Source organism: Megascapheus bottae, chromosome 18 (genome assembly GCF_031878675.1).
Source record: "Megascapheus bottae isolate mThoBot1 chromosome 18, mThoBot2.hap1, whole genome shotgun sequence".
Lineage (NCBI taxonomy): Eukaryota > Metazoa > Chordata > Mammalia > Rodentia > Geomyidae > Megascapheus > Megascapheus bottae.
This window is the reverse complement of record NC_143526.1, coordinates 27,715,148-27,733,061: the sequence shown is the minus strand read 5'-3', so window position 1 is coordinate 27,733,061 and position 17,914 is coordinate 27,715,148. Positions and strand designations below refer to the sequence as shown.

The 17,914-nt window shown below is 48.7% G+C and overlaps 1 pseudogene; it reads right to left on the bottom strand.

Moving 5' to 3' along the window:
* Positions 1 to 1,328: 1,328 nt before the first annotated feature.
* Positions 1,329 to 12,797, bottom strand: LOC150050298 (immunoglobulin heavy constant mu-like; annotated as a pseudogene).
* Positions 12,798 to 17,914: the final 5,117 nt, after the last annotated feature.

The following is a 17,914-nucleotide window of genomic DNA, read 5'->3' as shown; positions in this document are numbered from 1 at the left end:
AGTGCTTGCCTAGCATGCATGAAGACCCAGGTTCTATTCCTTGGCACTCCACATACTTAGAAAAAGCAGAAAGTGGTGCGGTGGCTCAAGTGATAGAGCGCTAGCCTTGAGAAAGTCCAAGGACAGTGCTCAGGCCCTGAGCTCAAGCCCCAGGACTGGCAAAAAATGATTTCCACTTTAAAAAAAAAAAAGAAAAAAGAAACAGAACTGGAGCTATGTCTCAAAGTGTTAGAGCACCAGCCTTGAGCAAAAGAGCCCTGAATTCAAGCCCCAAGACTGACAATTAGACAATTAATTGGAGATAGAAGTCTCATGGGCTTTCCTGCCTGGACTGATCATCAGATCTCAGCCTCCTGAGTAGCTAAATAGGGGTGAGCCACCAGAGCCCAACTCAGTCTGTTTAAGTCCACAGAAAGTTATTCCTGCATACTTCATTTTACTGACCTCATCTACATTACGCTTGGCACTTGGATCCAGCATAGTGTTGAACATGGATTTTCCCTTGGCTACTGCTTGCCCCAGGAGTGCAGGGGCCGCCCTTCTCCACGTGACTTCTCCCGACAGTTTCCTTCTTCTCTTATGCTCTAACACAGTACCAGAAGTACTTGACAAAGCAATATGATAAGAAAAAAAAAGAAAAGGCATAGAAAGAAATAAAACTGCAACTGCAAATGATACGTAATAGGCTTTGTAGGACATTCCAAAGCATTTACACAAAAAGTTCTTGGTGTCCAGGCACAGCATACACAAATGAAGTGTGTTTGAGAACAGCATGGATAAACTTGTGAAAGCCAAAATTAAAAACTTCACCCCAAAAGAAAAGTCCTCATTACCTGACTTACGAGATGTTAACCCTTCTGTATATCTCTTGTGTAATAACAATGAAAAAACTGTATCTAGGACACACAAAGTCTCAGCTTAATTTTAATTATGTTCTAAAATTTATATGCCAGTGATTGTATATAGAGATTCCCTTCGTGAGTACTTGTTTGTTAAACATGGCATTTGAAATATGACATAAAAATCAGTGTTAATAAAAAATCTTTTAATAAAAACTTTTAAAAACCCTTCACACTATTTAATTGCGCAAACAAATGAAAATTTTTGTCACAGATATATTTATATCTATGTTAAAACCTACAGTCTTACAAACAACTGACAAGTCAAAGAAGAAACAAGACACTTTCTTCAAAGAAGAATTAAATATCATTCATCAGTGTTCTCTGGAGAAACAGAATGAATAGGATGAATAGATAGAAGACAGACGGAGAGAGAGAGGGCTAGATCGACAATGATAGGTAGGACAGGATTTTTGTGCCATGAGCAAGCTAGAGACCTGGAGAAACTGGTGAATAACTCTCATTCTGAGGTGGAAGGTCAGAACCTGGTGGGGGTTGGAACCAGGTCCTGGTGCAAGTCTCAGAGCCCACAGGCCCAAGGATTCTAAAATCCAAAGGGAAGGAGAACGTGGGGTCCCAGCACGGAAAGAGCCAGCAAACCTGCCATTTCCTCTGCCTTTCTGTTAGTTGGTTCTCAGCCACTTGCAGGTTGCCTTCCTCACTGGGTGATAGGGATTTTCTGATTCAATTCACTTATTCCAGGGCCCTCACAGAGGAACCAGAAACATTGCTTCACCAGCTGTCTGGGTCCCTGCATCTGGTCAAGTTGACACTGAAAATTCATCAACATAGGGACACACGATGAACTCTTGGATTGGAAGAGTAAGCACAAAAACAAACAAACAACAACAAAAAAAAAACCTGTGCTTGAGTATCCATAGTGGGTTTATCTCTAACAGCAAAATACAACAAACAACCAATCAAAATACGTTTACTTATCAGGGAATGGTTAAGCAATCCCACATCCATGCAATAAAATTCTGTTCAGCAATAGAAATAAATGAATTATTATTTTTTGTGTACTGGTCCTGGGCCTTGAATTCAGTGCCTAGGCATTATCCCTCAGCTGTTTTGCTAAAGGCTAACACTGTACTACTTGAGCCACGGCTCCATTTCTGACTTTTCGTGGTTAATTAGAGATCAGAAGCTCATGGACTTCCTGGTTTCAAACTGTGATCCTCAGATCTCAATCTCCTGAACAGCTAGTAAACACAAAGCCCTGAATACTGCTAAAACCTAGCCAAAAAAAAGTAAAAAAAAATTAAAGTGTATCATTATAGACACAAAAAGGAAGCTCCATATTATCTGCCACTCATATACCAGAAAAAATATAGCTAAAGACAAAATAGGAAGAACATAATTTGAGCAAAAATTGAAAACTTGTTTTGTACATAACCAAAAAAACCCCAGATGGCACACAATACTGCCACCTAAAGGGCTACAAAGCTAGTAGGGAATAAAGCATAACATTCATGATATGTTCATGAAGTCTGGTAGATTTTTACCATAGAAGACCCACAGAGAAGGGAAAAGTAATAAAGCAGAGCCATGTCTATCAGCATGATACAATTTGTGGTTCAGCCTGAAATAGAAAATAAAGTTTCAAAATGCTATGTCCAACACAAGAGCAATTAGAAGAGTACAATATTAAAACATGAACTATAAATATATAGGTTGTAAAAGTATACAATCCTCCTGAAGGAGGATTAACACCAAATTCAGGTCAAAACTTTGAAAATAGAAACCAAAGGGGACAATGATGCAATGTCAATATTTTGCAAATCCAGAATGGTACATCCAGGGATATTTTTATATCATTTTTATGCATTTCAGGATTCTCAAAGAAAGGCTTACTCAGCAAACCTGTAATTCCAAAACATCTATATGTGCAGATGTAATCATACTTGCAGGAACCCTGGGTAACAGTGAACAACAGGGCTGTAAAAACAAAACAAAACAAAAAAACAAAACGGAGACCGTTTGTGATCAGAGGCAGGGTTCACATCTGTGTAATCAATTAAAAAAAAAAATCTGGTGCCAGTACTGGGGTTTGAACTCAGAGCTTGGATACTATTCCTTGGCTTCTTTTCCCCCTCAAGGCTGGTTCTCCAGCTCTACATCTGGCTTTTGGAAGATCAGAGTGTTCCAGGCTTTGCTGCTAGGGCTGGCTTCAAACGTCAGTCCTCAAATTTCAGCCTCCTCAGTAGCTAGGATTACAGATGTGAGTCACTGGCACTCAACTTGATGGCTTTTATTCGCTTTCAAATAGAAGCCACGTCATACGAAGGCCCACGCTTGGCGGTAGAGGCACCCCAAGTCCATGACCCAACATCTCCCGTTGACTCAGATCCACAGCTCTGAGGGATGAAACGTGAGAGGGTGTGAGGAAGGATCATATCTTTGCTGGGGTGGCAGAGTGCAGGGCAGGGGTCTTGGGGTCACCTACAGGTCCTGGCAGGGTCTTCTCTCCACGTGAACAACGTGTCACAGTCCATGCAGAAGCTATAGGGGAAGATCGATCATTCATTCATTGGTTCATTTATTGAGCATCTGCTGTATGTTGGTTACTCTGCCTGGTCTCAGCTCATGATGCAGATCAGAGATGAAACCCTACTCACTGCCTTTTTCCTGGGTTCTGAACTCCCTCTCATGCCCACATCCACCTTGCCATCCTTCAGATATGCCCTGTGCCAGGTCATGGTGAACGCTTTGGGTTTTAACTTGCATTCCACCTGTATGCTTTTGACTCCCACTTCCAGGATCCTAACTTTAAACTTCCCAACTCTTAGGACAAGATGCTATCCGTAGAATTGGAATTTCCAAACACATTTGGAGAAAGAAAGAGCGTGCACAACCTTCTCTTGTGACTGGATGGGACTTGCAGGCAGTCCACCCTATGACTTTGTGCACTCACCCAGAATTCCCCCTACCTCCCCGTGACTGCAACCCTGGCCTCTCCCCCTAAGACCAAGGGACCACCCCAAACTCACCTGTCTCAGATAACACCACCTGTAGACATAGGCTGTGAAGGAAGTCACCAGCAGGAGCACCTTGAGACCCAGGAGCAAGGCCGCAAAAATAGAGACAGGCATCTAAAAGCCACCGGGCAGAAAGCCCATCAGATCAGCTCTGTGAGTGAGGTTCAATGCTCCATCTGAGATGGACAGCCAGGAACGTGCAGAGCCAATAAGCTAGATCTAACTGATTCCAGCGCCGAGCTCTTTTCCCTCCAAAATAAGAGATTACTTTGGGACTGGCATGGTGGCTCCCACCTATACATGCCAGCAGAGATCAGGAGAATCCCAGGCCAGGGAAAAAGTTAAGATCCTAGCTCAACGAAGAAGCAGCGCGTGGCAGCACAGGTCTGTAACCCGAGCTCTGTGAGAGTCATAGGTAGATTACAGTCCAAAGACAACCTGGCAAAAACCTCAAATCCTAATTAGGCTCAGTGGCATGGTTCAAGTGGTAGAATGCCCAGCACAAGGCCCTGGCTTCAAAGCCTAGTACTGATGAGGAGAAAAAAAAGCAGAAAGATCTCCTTGACCCTCTCCAACACATGCTGTTTTGACTATCTGGCAGCCAACAGTTAGGTGCCAAGCTTCAAGGTTTAAATCTGAATTTCACCAATGCCAGTTCCTACAGCCTTGTGGTCATTTAACATGATCTGTGTTATGATCTCTAGATGTGCCTTTACAATATCATATAGGTGAGTAAACTTGAGTCTCTGAGAGATAACTGACAGTTGCCTCAGTTTACTGGAAACTAAACATTCGAGTTCATTTTACCTGAACTCAAATGCCAGTGTTGTCAACATACCTTTTGACTGTATAGGGAGAGCAGGTATTTTAGTTCAGTGAGTCCTCATAAGAACTCTGCAAATCAGTAACTATCCTCACCCCCTATCTACAGAGGAGCAAAATAGAGCCTGGAGGGGTTATCTATCTGGAAGAATGAGGTAGAAAGGCGGGTGATGGCTCACATTCATAACCTCAACTACTTGGGAGGCAGTGATCAGGAGGTTTATCGTGTGAGGCCAGCCTGGGCAAAAAGGTGTCAGGACTCCACATCTCAACAAATAAGCTAAGTATGGTGGCATGCTCCTGTGACCCCAGCTATGTAGGTGGATGGGTCACCAAACAAATAATACACAAATAATACAGACCTTTATTTTTTTTAAAGTAACTGAAAAGGGGAGATAGGACTGGAGGCATAGCTCAAGTGGTGGAGTGCCCACTTAGAAAGGGGAAAACAGGCTAGGAGTTTGGTCTAGTGGTAAAGTGCTTGCCTAGCATTCACAAAGACCTGGGTTCGATTCCTCTGTCCCACACACAAAGAAAAAAGCCAAAAGTGGTGCTGAGGCTCAAGTGGTAGAGCTCTAGCCTTGAGAAAAACCAAGGACAGTGCTCAGGGCCTGAGCCCAAGCTCAGGACTGGCAAAAAAAAAAGAAAGAAAAGAAAGAAAGGAAGGAAGGAAGAGGGAAAGCCTGAATTCAAATCCAGCGCAGCAAACAAAAAGGGCCAGCCCTGTCCTCAGAGCAGACATCCTGCCTCTGCAGGTGCAGCCTTACAGAACAACCCACGGCAAGCTCGCTCTCCTCCTCCTCCTCCTCCTCCTCCTCCGTCCAACTGACAACTGATTGGTGACCAGAACCCTGCCTCCACAGTGAATGGGCGTCGAGCCGAGCTCTCTTTGGGGTGATTTACTGATTTATTCATTTATTCTGTCCGGTGTGGGGCTTGAACTCGGGGACGGGGTGCTGTCCCTGAACCTTCTTACTCAAGGCTGTTGCTTTGAGCCACAGCTCCAGTTCCAGTTTTCTTGAACTTTCCATCTCCCGGCTGGCTTTGAACCATGATCCTCAGATCTCAGCCTCTTGAGTAGCTGGGATTAGAGGCGTGAGTCCCAGGTGTTGGGCTCTTTTTAGGGTGTGTTTGACTCTTTGCACAGACATGCAAGGGAGTGCCTCTTCTGGAGGAAGTCACCGGCTGGGCTCCATGTCCGTTATTCAAGCCATAGCATTGGCCCAACCTTGGAGACCATCAACCACCCTCTCCCCTCCACTGAATCCACTCAGGAGATGGAGGTGAGCCCCGCTGCCCAAGCTTACCTGGGCTCTTTGTGGGTCTGAAGGTGGCATTGGGTGCAGTGGAGAGCATGAGGCTGGCCTTGACGGGAGGCTGGGCGTCATGCTGGACCACACAGGTGACAGTGTGCTCAGCCCTCTGCATCGTTCTGTTCACCCAATGCACGTGCATCCTCCATGGGCTCAGGCAGCTGGGCTTGCGGGAGCACCTGGCAGCTCTCCATCCAGGTGAGACGCACACCCGGGGGGTAGAACCTGTGCACATGGCAGGTAACTGCCACCAAGCCAGAGGAGCTGGATGACTGCGACACTGTCACTGTAGGGGGAACTGGCAAAGCCCAGAGAAAGGAGACTATTACAGTGGGAAATGCACTGCGAGTTCCTAGAGGACTGGGTTCTTGGCCCAGGGCCTCGTCCAGCCTTCTCCATAGGAGATTTTGGTGGCTCACACCTGTAATCCTAGATAATCAGGGAGAGGAGATCTAATGAGCACAACTCCAAGCCAGCTGGGGCAGGAAAGTTCATGAGACCACCAAAAAGCCAGAACTGAAGTCGTGGTTCAAGTGGTGGAGCTCCAGCCTTGAGGGAAAAATAAAATAATACAAGCTTGGGCCCTGAGCTCAAGCCCTAGGATTGGCACAAAACAAACAACAGACACCACCACCACCACCACCAAAAACTTTGTGGTTTCATGCAATTCACAAGCTTGAGTTGAGCCCAGGCCAATCAACAACAACAGAAACAGAACAGATGAAGAAAACTGAGACCCAAGAAAACTGACATCCAAGTGAAGAAAATGACAGAACACTATCACAGGCGCTAACATTTAGATCACCAAGCCCTCCCTTCCACGTGTCTAATAGTATCTCAATTAAAGCTCCAGACGGTGAGTGCTCTACCTCTATTGTAGAGATGTGTTTGTGTGTGTGTGTGTGTGTGTGTGTGTGTGTATGTGCACGCGCATGTGTATATGCATATACAGAGTGCAAACCCAACACCCACAAAGGCCACCTATGTCACTATAGGTGCTCCCGGCCACCACCAGGGCAGACCAATTATTTCCCCCATAGGGCTCAGAGGAGCCTGCAACCCTACTCAGCCAGCAGAGAGAAGAGAGAGGGGGAGGGACTAAAGAGGGAGAGAGAAGAGACAGACACACAGAGACGGAGAGAGTGGGAGGGGGGGGTCTTACCTCGGAGGTACTGGCTCAGGCTGATGACCTTCTGGAAGACCAGCATGGCCTCGGGCTTCACAGAGCACAGGAGGGTGGAGAACACGTCGTCTTCCTGCAGTGGGACAGACACGTTGCTGGTCACATGGAAGGTGTTTCCGCTGGCCATGATGCTGGTGTGTGACCAGAGAAGCTGGTGCCTGTTTTTGAACCAGGTCACCATAACCTGATGTGTTGGTGACATGAACGAGGTGTAGCTCAGCTGGATGCTTGTGCCGGGCTCTGCGCACTGCCCAGGGCCTTTCAGGTTGCTAACGTAGTCCATCCTCCCTGTTGGAGAACAGCCTCCTATGAGTCCCGCGGGCGCCCGTGCCCACGTCTGCCCAGCTTCCCTGCCAGAGGCCCACAGCCTTCCAAGGCTGCGCCCGATGCCAGCAAACAGGACCAGAAGGGACCCAGGACTCCACACAGCAAAGGCCCTTCGCAAACAGCATCCTGCATTACCCCACACGGCCCCAAGGGGGCACTGGTTGCACGCCTGAGGCAGTGGAGAACCAGGCTGGCAAGGTGACTTGTCAAGTCCACAGTCAGTCAGTGGTCCAAGCTAGGGGTTTTCAGCAAAGCACTCCAGAGTCTGTGCCCTTAACGATCACTCGGCGCTGACCTAAGTGTCTGAAAGGGGAGACGTCCCCTCACGTCTCACCCCTGTATTCCCAGCCCCTCCACTGGCTGAGCCTCTTCAAGCCTCAACTTCTAAGGCAGGGAAGATTCCTGCCTCCGAGTTAGTAAGTGAAGAAAGGAGCTTGTTGGACTATGAAGTGCACTGTAGCCACTCCACAAATGTCAGCTGGGATGTGTGTGGGGGGGTGTGCTGGTCCTAGGGTTTGAACTCTGGGCTTGTCCCTGAGCGTCTTTTGCTCTACCACGTGAGCCACAGCACCATTTCCAGCTTTTTGTGAGTAGATTATTAGAGCAAAGAGGTTCCTTTTCTGCTCAAGGCATAAGCCCTACCACTTGAAGCACATCTACACGTCCAGCTTTTTGCTGGTTAACTGGAGATAAGTCTCACAGACTTTCCTGCCCACGCTGGCTTCAAACCATGATCTTCAGATCTCAGCCTCCTGAGTAGCTAGGGTCACAGTTGTGGGCCACTAGCAGACAGCTTCTTTTGACTTCCTTGCTCATAGCTGGCACTGTGCCACCGAGCCACGCCCCCCAGCCATGAATCATACTTTGAATGTGACCACAGAAAGAAAAGTCTCTGAGAGTTGTTGCCACCTCACCCGAGGGCCTCCTTGGCTAACCATCAGAACGGATACTGCGACCCAGGGGCTCTGACCCAGAGTCGAGGGAATTTTCTGCTACATTAACCTCTAATTCTCCAAGGTTGGCTTTCTATTCACTGGTGAACTTAATGATTGCTTGACTTTCAGCTCAACTGTGGTTAGTGGAGACTGAACCCTGGCTCAGCCCCAGCCCTGCACCGCTCCACTGTCTAAATGCCACACAGGGGATTAAGGGAGGGGGGTCGTGGTCCTTGGCAAGTCCCCCTGGAAATGTTGTTCTTATCACTGTGAAGCTGAGCAAGGACTTGGAAAGGGAAGGACGAGGAGCCTGTCGCGGCACACAAATCATTCACACCCGGCCCCGGGAGCCTGCCCCTGCTCTGATGGCAAAGGGAAAGCTGCGTGTGGGAGCCCAACGCTGTGGACAAATGTGGAGAGAAGTCGACTCCTTAGGGTGAAGACTTGGAAAGAAATGGGAGCTAACAGGATGGTTTGTATGCTGGAACAGGAGAAAAGGGAAGTGGAGGAAACACTGGTTTTGTGGTCAGACGGCTGGATCCAAAGCCCAGCGCCATATAAGTGTGGACCAAATAGAAGCCAGGGCAGGGAGTGGGCGCTGGCAATGCAAGGTTCATAAGTGAGACACAGATGCAAAGGGATCTTTACAGCAAATAGGAAAGAGCCTGATTGCCCTTCTAACCGGGGGGTCTTAGAGTGTCACACAGCTGAACAAGAGACTGGAATCACACGAGGGAAACCCTGCAGTGGCAGGCCCCATGCACAGTGTGTGTGTGCAGATATGGAGAAAAAGAATAAGACAGAGGGGGGAAAAGAACCTCAGGGAGAGTCTTCCAGGCACAAGGTATCTTGCTTCCCATTATTGGAGTTTTTCATCCAGACCTGTACATCCTGCTGGGCGGATGTTTTTCTCATTTTGACTGAGCAACAAAAGAAGGGCACAGAGAAATTTAAAGAGAAATGGGATCATCGCCCCCTGAGAATTCTTAGCGCAGTCAGCTGAAGGCCAATTGTGACGGGCTCCAGGCCCTTCTGTGTCTGAACTGCCAGCAGACAGCGCCCCCTGGTGGAGAGAGAATACCTGCGGGCACAGATAGAGAAATTGGGGATAGGAGATGTTGGAGAGGAAGATGGAAGAACAGGAGGAAAGAGGGAAGGTGCATTTACATCCCCATTATTATTTATTATCGTTTTCATCTGCTTGAGAGATGGAGGCTCCAGGCTTAAGATCAGCCTGGAGGTAAAAAGTTCCTGAGATTCCATCTCAACCAGAGGTTTGTGTGTAATGGCACACACTCACTGCACATGTCACCAATAGCTACTCAGGAAAACGAGAGGATTGCAAAGACTGCAGCCCCACCCCACCCCAGCACAAAGTGAGCCCCTCCCTTAAAAATAACCAGGCCGAAAAAGGGGGTGGAGGCATGGTTCTAGTAGCCTAGCACCTGCCTTGCAAACACAAGATCCTCACTTGACTCTTCAGCATTAACCCAAAATTTCCTCCCCAAAAACCCCAAACCTTGATTTCCAGAAACTTCCAGCCGAACTAGTCTTGATTAATAGCTTTCCTAGAAGGGTTTGGGAGCACAGCAGTTCTTAAGCTCTGCTGTTTCTTGCAATCAAGCCTTAAGGCAGAGAACTGCATGGAATGGGTGAGGGGGGGGGAGACCCACTCACTCCTTCTTGGTGGAGGGGAGAGGAGAGAGCGTATAAGTGGCTGTGTGTGAACGTTCTCGTGAACTAGGTCTTCCTGCCTTTCTTCAGCGAGGGCTCCAGGCCACGGTGTCCTGAGAGGGGGAAGACAGGGAGGAGGGAAGAACTGGAGAGAGGGAAAGAGGCCTACCTTGGTCCCGAGTTGGTCCTCTCAGGGTGATGTTGGGTCTGACAGGAAGCTGAACCACCCAGCACACAAACTCACTTCTCTGTGTGACCTCCTCCTGTATCGTGTGCTCCAGAGAGAAGGTCCCGTCTGGGTTTCTTATGGCCTGGGAAGAGTCTGCATTGTGGATCTTGTGTCCATTCTTCAGCCAGGTGAGGTGCAAGCGGGACGGGTAGAAGTGGCTCACATCACAGGTCAGATTCACCTGGCTATGGGCCCCAGAGGACGTGATCTTCAAGGAAGGAGAAACTGGACAGACAAAGAAAAAATAAGAGCTGGGCAAAAGAGCATCGTCGTGGGGCTTCTCCCTCCCAGCGGCCTGAACACCTCTCACTTTTTTTTTTTTTGCCAGTCCTGGGCTTGAACTCAGGGCCTGAGCTCTGTCCTTGAGCTTTCCTCTAGACTAGTGCTCTACCCTTGAGCCACAGCACCACTTCCGGCTTTTTTCTGTTTATGTGGTACCGAGGAGTTGAACCCAGGTCTTTGTGCATGCTAGGCAAGCACTGTACCAGTAGACCAAACTCCCGGCCCCTCTCACTGTTTTTTAAGCAAACATTTTTTTCCCTCACATGCTCAGATAAGGCAAGTAGGGTTCCCTGTTGAGATTCCTTCAATATAGATGGAGGTGTGTGGGTTTTGGTCTACCTTTATGTTAATTTTTACTTTTAGAAATACCAGAATTGTAAGAATGACTAATTGGGGGTACTGGTGACTCATTCTAGCTACTCAGGAGGCTGAGATCTGAGGATCACAGTTCAAAAGCAGCCTGGGCAGGAAAGTCTGTGAGACTCTTTAACCACCAGAAAAAAAAAGCTGGTAGTGGAGCTGTGGCTAAAGTACTAGAGAGCCAGATAGAAAGAAAAAAGAAAACCTAAAGAACAGTGCTCAGTCCTTGATCTCAAGCCCTAGTACCAGCCCCAAACAGACAAACCTAAAAGCAATCACAACAACAATGGTGTCAATAGAAAAAAAAAGATGTTTGAAACAAGAGGCTACAACGAGGTAAGAGCAACAAGACAGGGCATCTGTAGAACACCTCCCATGCACCCTTCTAGGTACTTGAGAAGAAAAACTCATCTTCAAGAGAAGTCTACATTTTATTCCCATCACCTCCCCCAGGAAATAATGGCAGAAAATATATATGTGCTCAGAGTCATTCAACTTGTAAAATGACACAGCCAGCCCACCTCTGGGACCTGTAATCCTTAAAGTCTATAAGTACGGTGTTCAGAGACGACAAGGAGGAATTTCAGTTCCCCGTCGGTAAGCTGGGGTTTGGGGCTCAAATCCCATCTTCTCCTGCTACCCATGCTACACACACACACTCACACACACACACACACACCTCGGAGCACTTGAGAGAGAGTCACGGTGGCTTGCAGGGGCTTGTGGAGGTCCCTGTGACTTCACAGGTGACCTGAGACAAAACATCTTGTTGGGTCAGGTCCACCCAGGCCTTGCTGGAGACAGAATAAGTGCCATCTTGGAGCAGATGGTACTGGTCTAGGGCGGGCTGCTCATTGTTGTTCTTCAGCCAGGTGACATTGGGGTCCTTGGAGTTGAAAGGGCCAGCCGTGCAGTTGAAAGGGGCTGGCATTCCAGGGCTCATCCTGCCAGCAGGGCCCCTGAGAGTGATGAAAGGTTGCCCAGCTGCAAAAGAGAGACGTGGTGACTGCACACTCCCTGGGACATAAGCCAACATACAGCTATCTGCAAGAGGAGGCCCTGTGGGCCTACTATGTGCTGTGTCTGGTTTCAGCCTTGAAGAGCACACAGTCTGGAAGATGGATTGAGCTGGGATGGGAAGGAAGAATCATGCTGTCCATTTTGGGGTGTAGGTTTATGGAGACTGCCAAGTCAAGAATCACCACGAAGCCAGGCACCGGAAGCTCACACCTGTAATCCTAGTGACTCAGAGGCTGAGATCTGAGGATCATGATTCGAAGCCAGCCTGAGCAGGAAAGTCTGCGAGACTCTCACCTCCAATTAACAACAAGGAAACTGAAAGTGGTGCTGTGGCTCAAAATGATAGCACACTAGCCTTGAGCAAAAGAGCTCAGGGACAGCACGCAGGCCCTGGGTTCAAGCCCAAGCCCCATGACTAATGCACGCACACACACGACCAGAGCTGGAACCAAGGAAATATCTCTCCTGCCATCTGCCCTCCCTGCAATCCCCTCCCCAAAATCACATCCCTTCTTAGGCCCCCAAGTTCCCTTACCTTCCCTTTGCCCACAAGGGCCCCATGGAGGGAAAGGTGTAGAACAGTACCACGCAGCAGGCAGTCTAGGCAGGGCTCTACCCACCCACCTCAGTCTCCCCTCTGGACCACAAGGTGGCTGGGGCTGGTCATGTCAGAGGCCTCCCTACCTGTCCAAAGGTGCACGCAGAACTCATCTGTGAGTCCCAGCAGGAGGGTGGGCAGGAAGTGGCCAAGGCCCTGCCTAGGGGTGGCAGCCATTGCACGAGGTTCCCCCCGTCACTGATCTGAGCCCATCGACATGGCTGTGCATGAGCTGGGGAGGCCTGTGTGGCTTCCTGCCAGCTCAGAGCTGCCTTAGACTTCCTAGCTGCCCACCCAGCCAGACCCCCCCAAGGTACAAGCCACCAGAAGGGAAGTGGTCACCGTGGTCCAGGTCTCTCTCCACACCCCATGCCCACGGCTGGGCGGCAGCCTCTGGCCAGGGCAATGCTCACGGTGCTCCATGAGGCAGACTGGAGGGACTGAGCTCAGCCTCGAGCTTCAGGCTGCAGAGCTGGCCTTGGTTTTGAATCCTCCCTTCCCCCCCATCCCACCACCTAACTAGCAGCCAAGCATGTTTCTTTTTAGTTTTTTGTTGTTACCATGAAGGTAATGTACAGAGGGATTAGGGTCATGTAAGTCAGGGAATGAGTACATTTCTTTTTGGACAGTGTCACCCCTTCCTTGGCTCTTTCCCACTTTTTCCCTCCCATCCCCACCCACTAACTGTACAGTTCCTTTTCAACATAGTTGTCTTACAGATACCACTGCTACACTTTTTCACCCTTTGACCCTTCATTTCTGGGTTTCCCCTTACCCTCCCAAGGACAGATAAATGAACAAACAATGAAAAGAAAAAGAAAGAAAAACCGCAACCAAGAAATTAAAAAAAAAAACACTTTTTGTTTCCATTGCCTGGTGTTCCATTTTAATAAATATTATTTTATATGATCAGATGCACATGGGCATTGTGTCTTTGTATGTCTCCCCTGAAAGTACCCTCTTGGTCTCACTGTGTGTGAATGCCTAGAGACCTGTATAATTTATTATGTCCTGGTGTCTTTTAGATCAAGCTTCTACCATGGACCTTTTCTATTGCCTGACAGAACTGTCTGTCAGGCTCCAACCCTCTGGTTTCCTGACCAGCCCAAGAAAACAAACTCCCCTCCCCAGTCTCTCTCCACTCCTTATCCCACTTCCAGATAGCTTTCTCATGGTCCATTGTGACAGGCAGACCTTTGTCAGGTTCCCCCTATGGAAAAAGATCTGTCTTGAAGATGCTGCCTTTTTTCCTGGCTGGGGCCAGCCGTGGCACACTGGGCACACAATAGGAACTTGAGAATAACTAGGGGCTTCTCTCCCCTGGCAGCCCTCCCCACTCCGGTGTACATTCCACTAATGGAATGGAATGGAATGGAGGAAGGAACGAGTAGAGTTGTCATTGTGGGATGTGGGGAGAGGGGAAATGTGTTATGAATGTTTCCCATCCTTGCCCACTGTAGCCCCCTACGCCACCTCCAAGAGGTCTGGGCGCCTTCATGGGGAGAAGGCTGCCGCCTCTTTCCAGGTGTCTCCCACATATACTGGAATTACTGGTCTGTCTGTGTCCCACTGAGCAAGAGAAAAAGGGAAGTGGAGAGCTGGGAGTCAGTGCTCTGTCTGTCATCCTAGCTACTCAGGAGGCTGAGAGCTGAGGCTCGAGGACTCTGAACTGCAGTTAACTACCAAAGCAGCTGGAAGTGGAACTGTGGTTCAAGTGGTAGAGTGCTAACCCTGAGCAAAAAGGCCAGAGATAGAGCTCAGGCCCCTGAGTTCAAGCCCCATCTGTACGTGTGTGTGTGTGTGTGTGTGTGTGTGTGTGTGTGTGTGTGTGTGTGTGTCCCTGGGTAGCACATGCACATACACACACAGAAAAACCAGAAACAATGCAACTGAGTAACCTGCAAAGTTCAACTGCTCAACAAAGGACTGGCGCCTGCATAGAACCTTCCCAGGACTGTTTCTACACACCTGGTGAGGGGCTGACTGCTGACACTACCTAGGACTGCCTGATCCTCACACAGAGAAAGACGGGAGTCTTAGGCAGAAAATAAGGGGCCCAGCACATGTGTCTTCATCCTAAGAACTTCACTTTCCCAAGCCCTTTCCTTCTCCTTCCTCGGGTTAATTTCTCCACTGCGTTCTGCTCTTGCTCAGCTCTGTCCACAGAAATGTTGTGGGAGCCACAGGGAGAGCTCAAGATTTTTCTAAAATCCACATGTAAAAAAAAATGAGAAGGAAAGGAAACAGGTGGAATTAATTTTAATGACTATGACCTTTAATCTACCATCCAGATATATTTCACCATGCCAGACATATTTCACATGCTTTCCCCTTTCGTCTTTGCATTTCTGACGAAGTCAAATGCAGCTCTTCTCAAACAATGAGGCCGTGTTGAACCAACAGTCACGGAAACATGTGTACTGCTTGAGTTTTTATTTCAGTCAATTAAAATTAAATACAATGTCGAATCCAGTGCCTGTTGGTGTTGTTCTCACGGCTAGAGGCACAGGTGGCCACCAGCACAGAGCTGGAAGGAGGAACATGCTTTCTTTGTCAGCCTCCTGGGTTCCGGCACTTCACAGGCTTAGCATTTATCACAGTTATATTAAATTTTAATTTTCAATTAGCTGCATAATGACTCTTTCCCTTATTAGACTCTAGGACCTGGAGAGCAAGAACCACATCCTGGTTCGCTAATGAGAATTAAGTGTCAGGAATATGGTAGGTGTTTGGTGAGTGTTTGTTGAGTGAATGGGTAGATGGATGGATGGATGAGTGGATGGATGAATGAATGGATGGATCTATGCTTGACTGAATAAATGTATGGATGGATGGGATGATGTATGTATGTATGTATGTATATATGTACAGATGGATGGATGGATGGATGGATGGATGGATGGATGGATGGATAAATGGATGGATTTATGGCTAACTGGCTGGATAGTTGTATCTATGGATGGATAGGTAAATGGATGGATGGATTCCTGAATGGATGATTTGTATTCACAACTAGAGAGCAAAATCCACAAATCTACAAACAGGAAGGGCATGTACGATGGAGTAAGGGAAGAGAGAACCCACCCCAGCTAGATAGCAAAGAAGGCATCCTTCTCAGAAGTAGGTTGGCCTTTAATGGATCCTGCATTCATCGCACCATCTGCATAGAAAGAATTGACACACCAGGGTTGCCTCATGGAGCCGGGGAGCTGTGGATGCCTGTCTGGTGAGGCTGGAAGGCTCCAGGAGAAGTGAGAAGTTGGGAGTCCCCCAGCGGGTAGTTTGAGGAGAGACAAGCTGTCCACAGGGGTTCCCTGAGCTGGGCCACTGAACCACTGGACTGGACCACTGAGCCACTGGGCTGGGCTTGGTTTCTGCTACATGGAGGCCCTTGAGTCTCCTTCCTGATTCTAGCATGGATAGGAACTGGCACACACCTGTTCCAGAAACAAGGCTTCTCTGGAAGCTGAGGGCCCTGGCGTTGAGGGCAGGGAGCCTCTTTGGGCACTCCCTCCATGCCCAGGTCCTCAGTGCCTGGCAGAGCAGCATGTGCTCAGGAAATTCCTGTTCTTTCCCTTTGACTCCTTCCTACCTCAACTCTTCACTCCATCGGGAAACTGGTCAGATACCTGGCAGGCACTACAGGAGCAAGCAGGCAGTGGGCAAGACAGGCCTGTGCCCTCCAAAGGTCACATCCTACGGAGGTGGGTGGACAGCAGGAGTGCACCGGCAGGAACATACAGAAGACTGGAGCTAGAGTGCAGTAGGCGGGGTATACAGAAAGCTTTCCCTGAGGAGGGGGCAGGAGAGCCGGCCCTGAGCCAGGGAAGCCAACGGGAGTTCTAGGAGAGTCCGTGTTCCAGAGAGGGGGGTGAAGGGTGTAGGGCCAGGCCTGGGGACATGCATTGCTAAGCCACAGTAGGATCACTGTGGTGGGATCAGAGTGAAGGGGCAGGGGACAACGGCTGAAGCCTCGGGCCCTGGTGGTTCCTTCTTGTGTGTATATATGGGGGGGTGGAGGAAGTTGACGGTGATGTTGTATATTATGCATGGGCTGGAGAAGGGCCAGCAGGATTCAGCCCACAGCTGGAAGACACACGCTGTGGCTGAGTAGGGGAAGAAGAGGAGGAAGAGGTGGCTGTAGCTGTGGGCAGGAGTCTTGGGCTGAGGGAAAGGCCAATAGGGACTGGGTAATAGATATTCACAATTTGGTGGCCTGTCACAGTTTCAAAGGATATGGCAAAGTGAAGCAGCCTGGAGAGAGACTGACCCCTCAGCCATGGGCAATTCAGACTAAGGTGTGAAATACTGACTTTGTTTGTTTACTGCTGTCTGCATGGGAAATAGTCTTGATGAACCCAACTGGGTTCTCATTAGAAAAATTCAATGAGGTGGGGAAAAGAACCAAGAACAAAGAAAAGAAAAAGAAATAAGTGCTCAAGAATGTCTCCCCCCACCCCAGCTCCCCTGCCTTCGGATATTCCCACAATCCCATTTATCTTCTGTGGTGCTGGAGCTAAAAGACTTCAACCACTACTCAGTTATTGGCCCCTAAGAGAGCAGACCAAGAGGGGGAGAGTGAAGATCACCACACACGGTGCTTCATTGGTGGACTTCCAGGCTCTCTGCCCTCAGGTGAGCTGGGGAGGGGGGAATCCAGTGAGGCAGGAGACTAAAGTGATTGTTAGCCTACAGCAGAGGATGATGGGAAGTGCAGAGGCTCATGTCAACTTTTACTAGATGACGCCCTTTCTAACAACTCTGCCATTCAGCAACAAAACCACCTCCAAGGGGAAGTGAATGTGGGAGCTGAAGTGTGGGGATGTGAGCAGGAGACTCTGAAGTGTTTTTCAAACCAACACCTTTATGGGGCCTGAAATCAATATGGGTATAACCTAGCTGTGTGTGTGTGTGTGTGTGTGTGTGTGTGTGTGTGTGTGTGTGTGTGTGTGTGTGTGTGTGTGTGTGTGTGTGTTCCAGTCCTGGGGCTTGAACCTCAGGGCCTGGGCATTATCCTTCAGCTTTTGTGTTCAAGGTTGGTGTTCTACCACTTGAGCCACAACTCCACTCCCAGCTTTCTGGTGGTTAATTGGAAATAAGAGTCTCATAGACTTTCTTGCCTGCGCTGGCTTTGAACTGCAGATCTCAGATCTCAGCCTCCTGAGTAGCCAGGATTATGGAAATAAGCCACTGGCATCCACCTTCTATTACAGAATTCTAGCACATGGTTGGAACCCTGGTTCGACAAGGGAGTGGGGTAGACAGAATAGGCTTTAGGAGTGATCTGAGGTCCA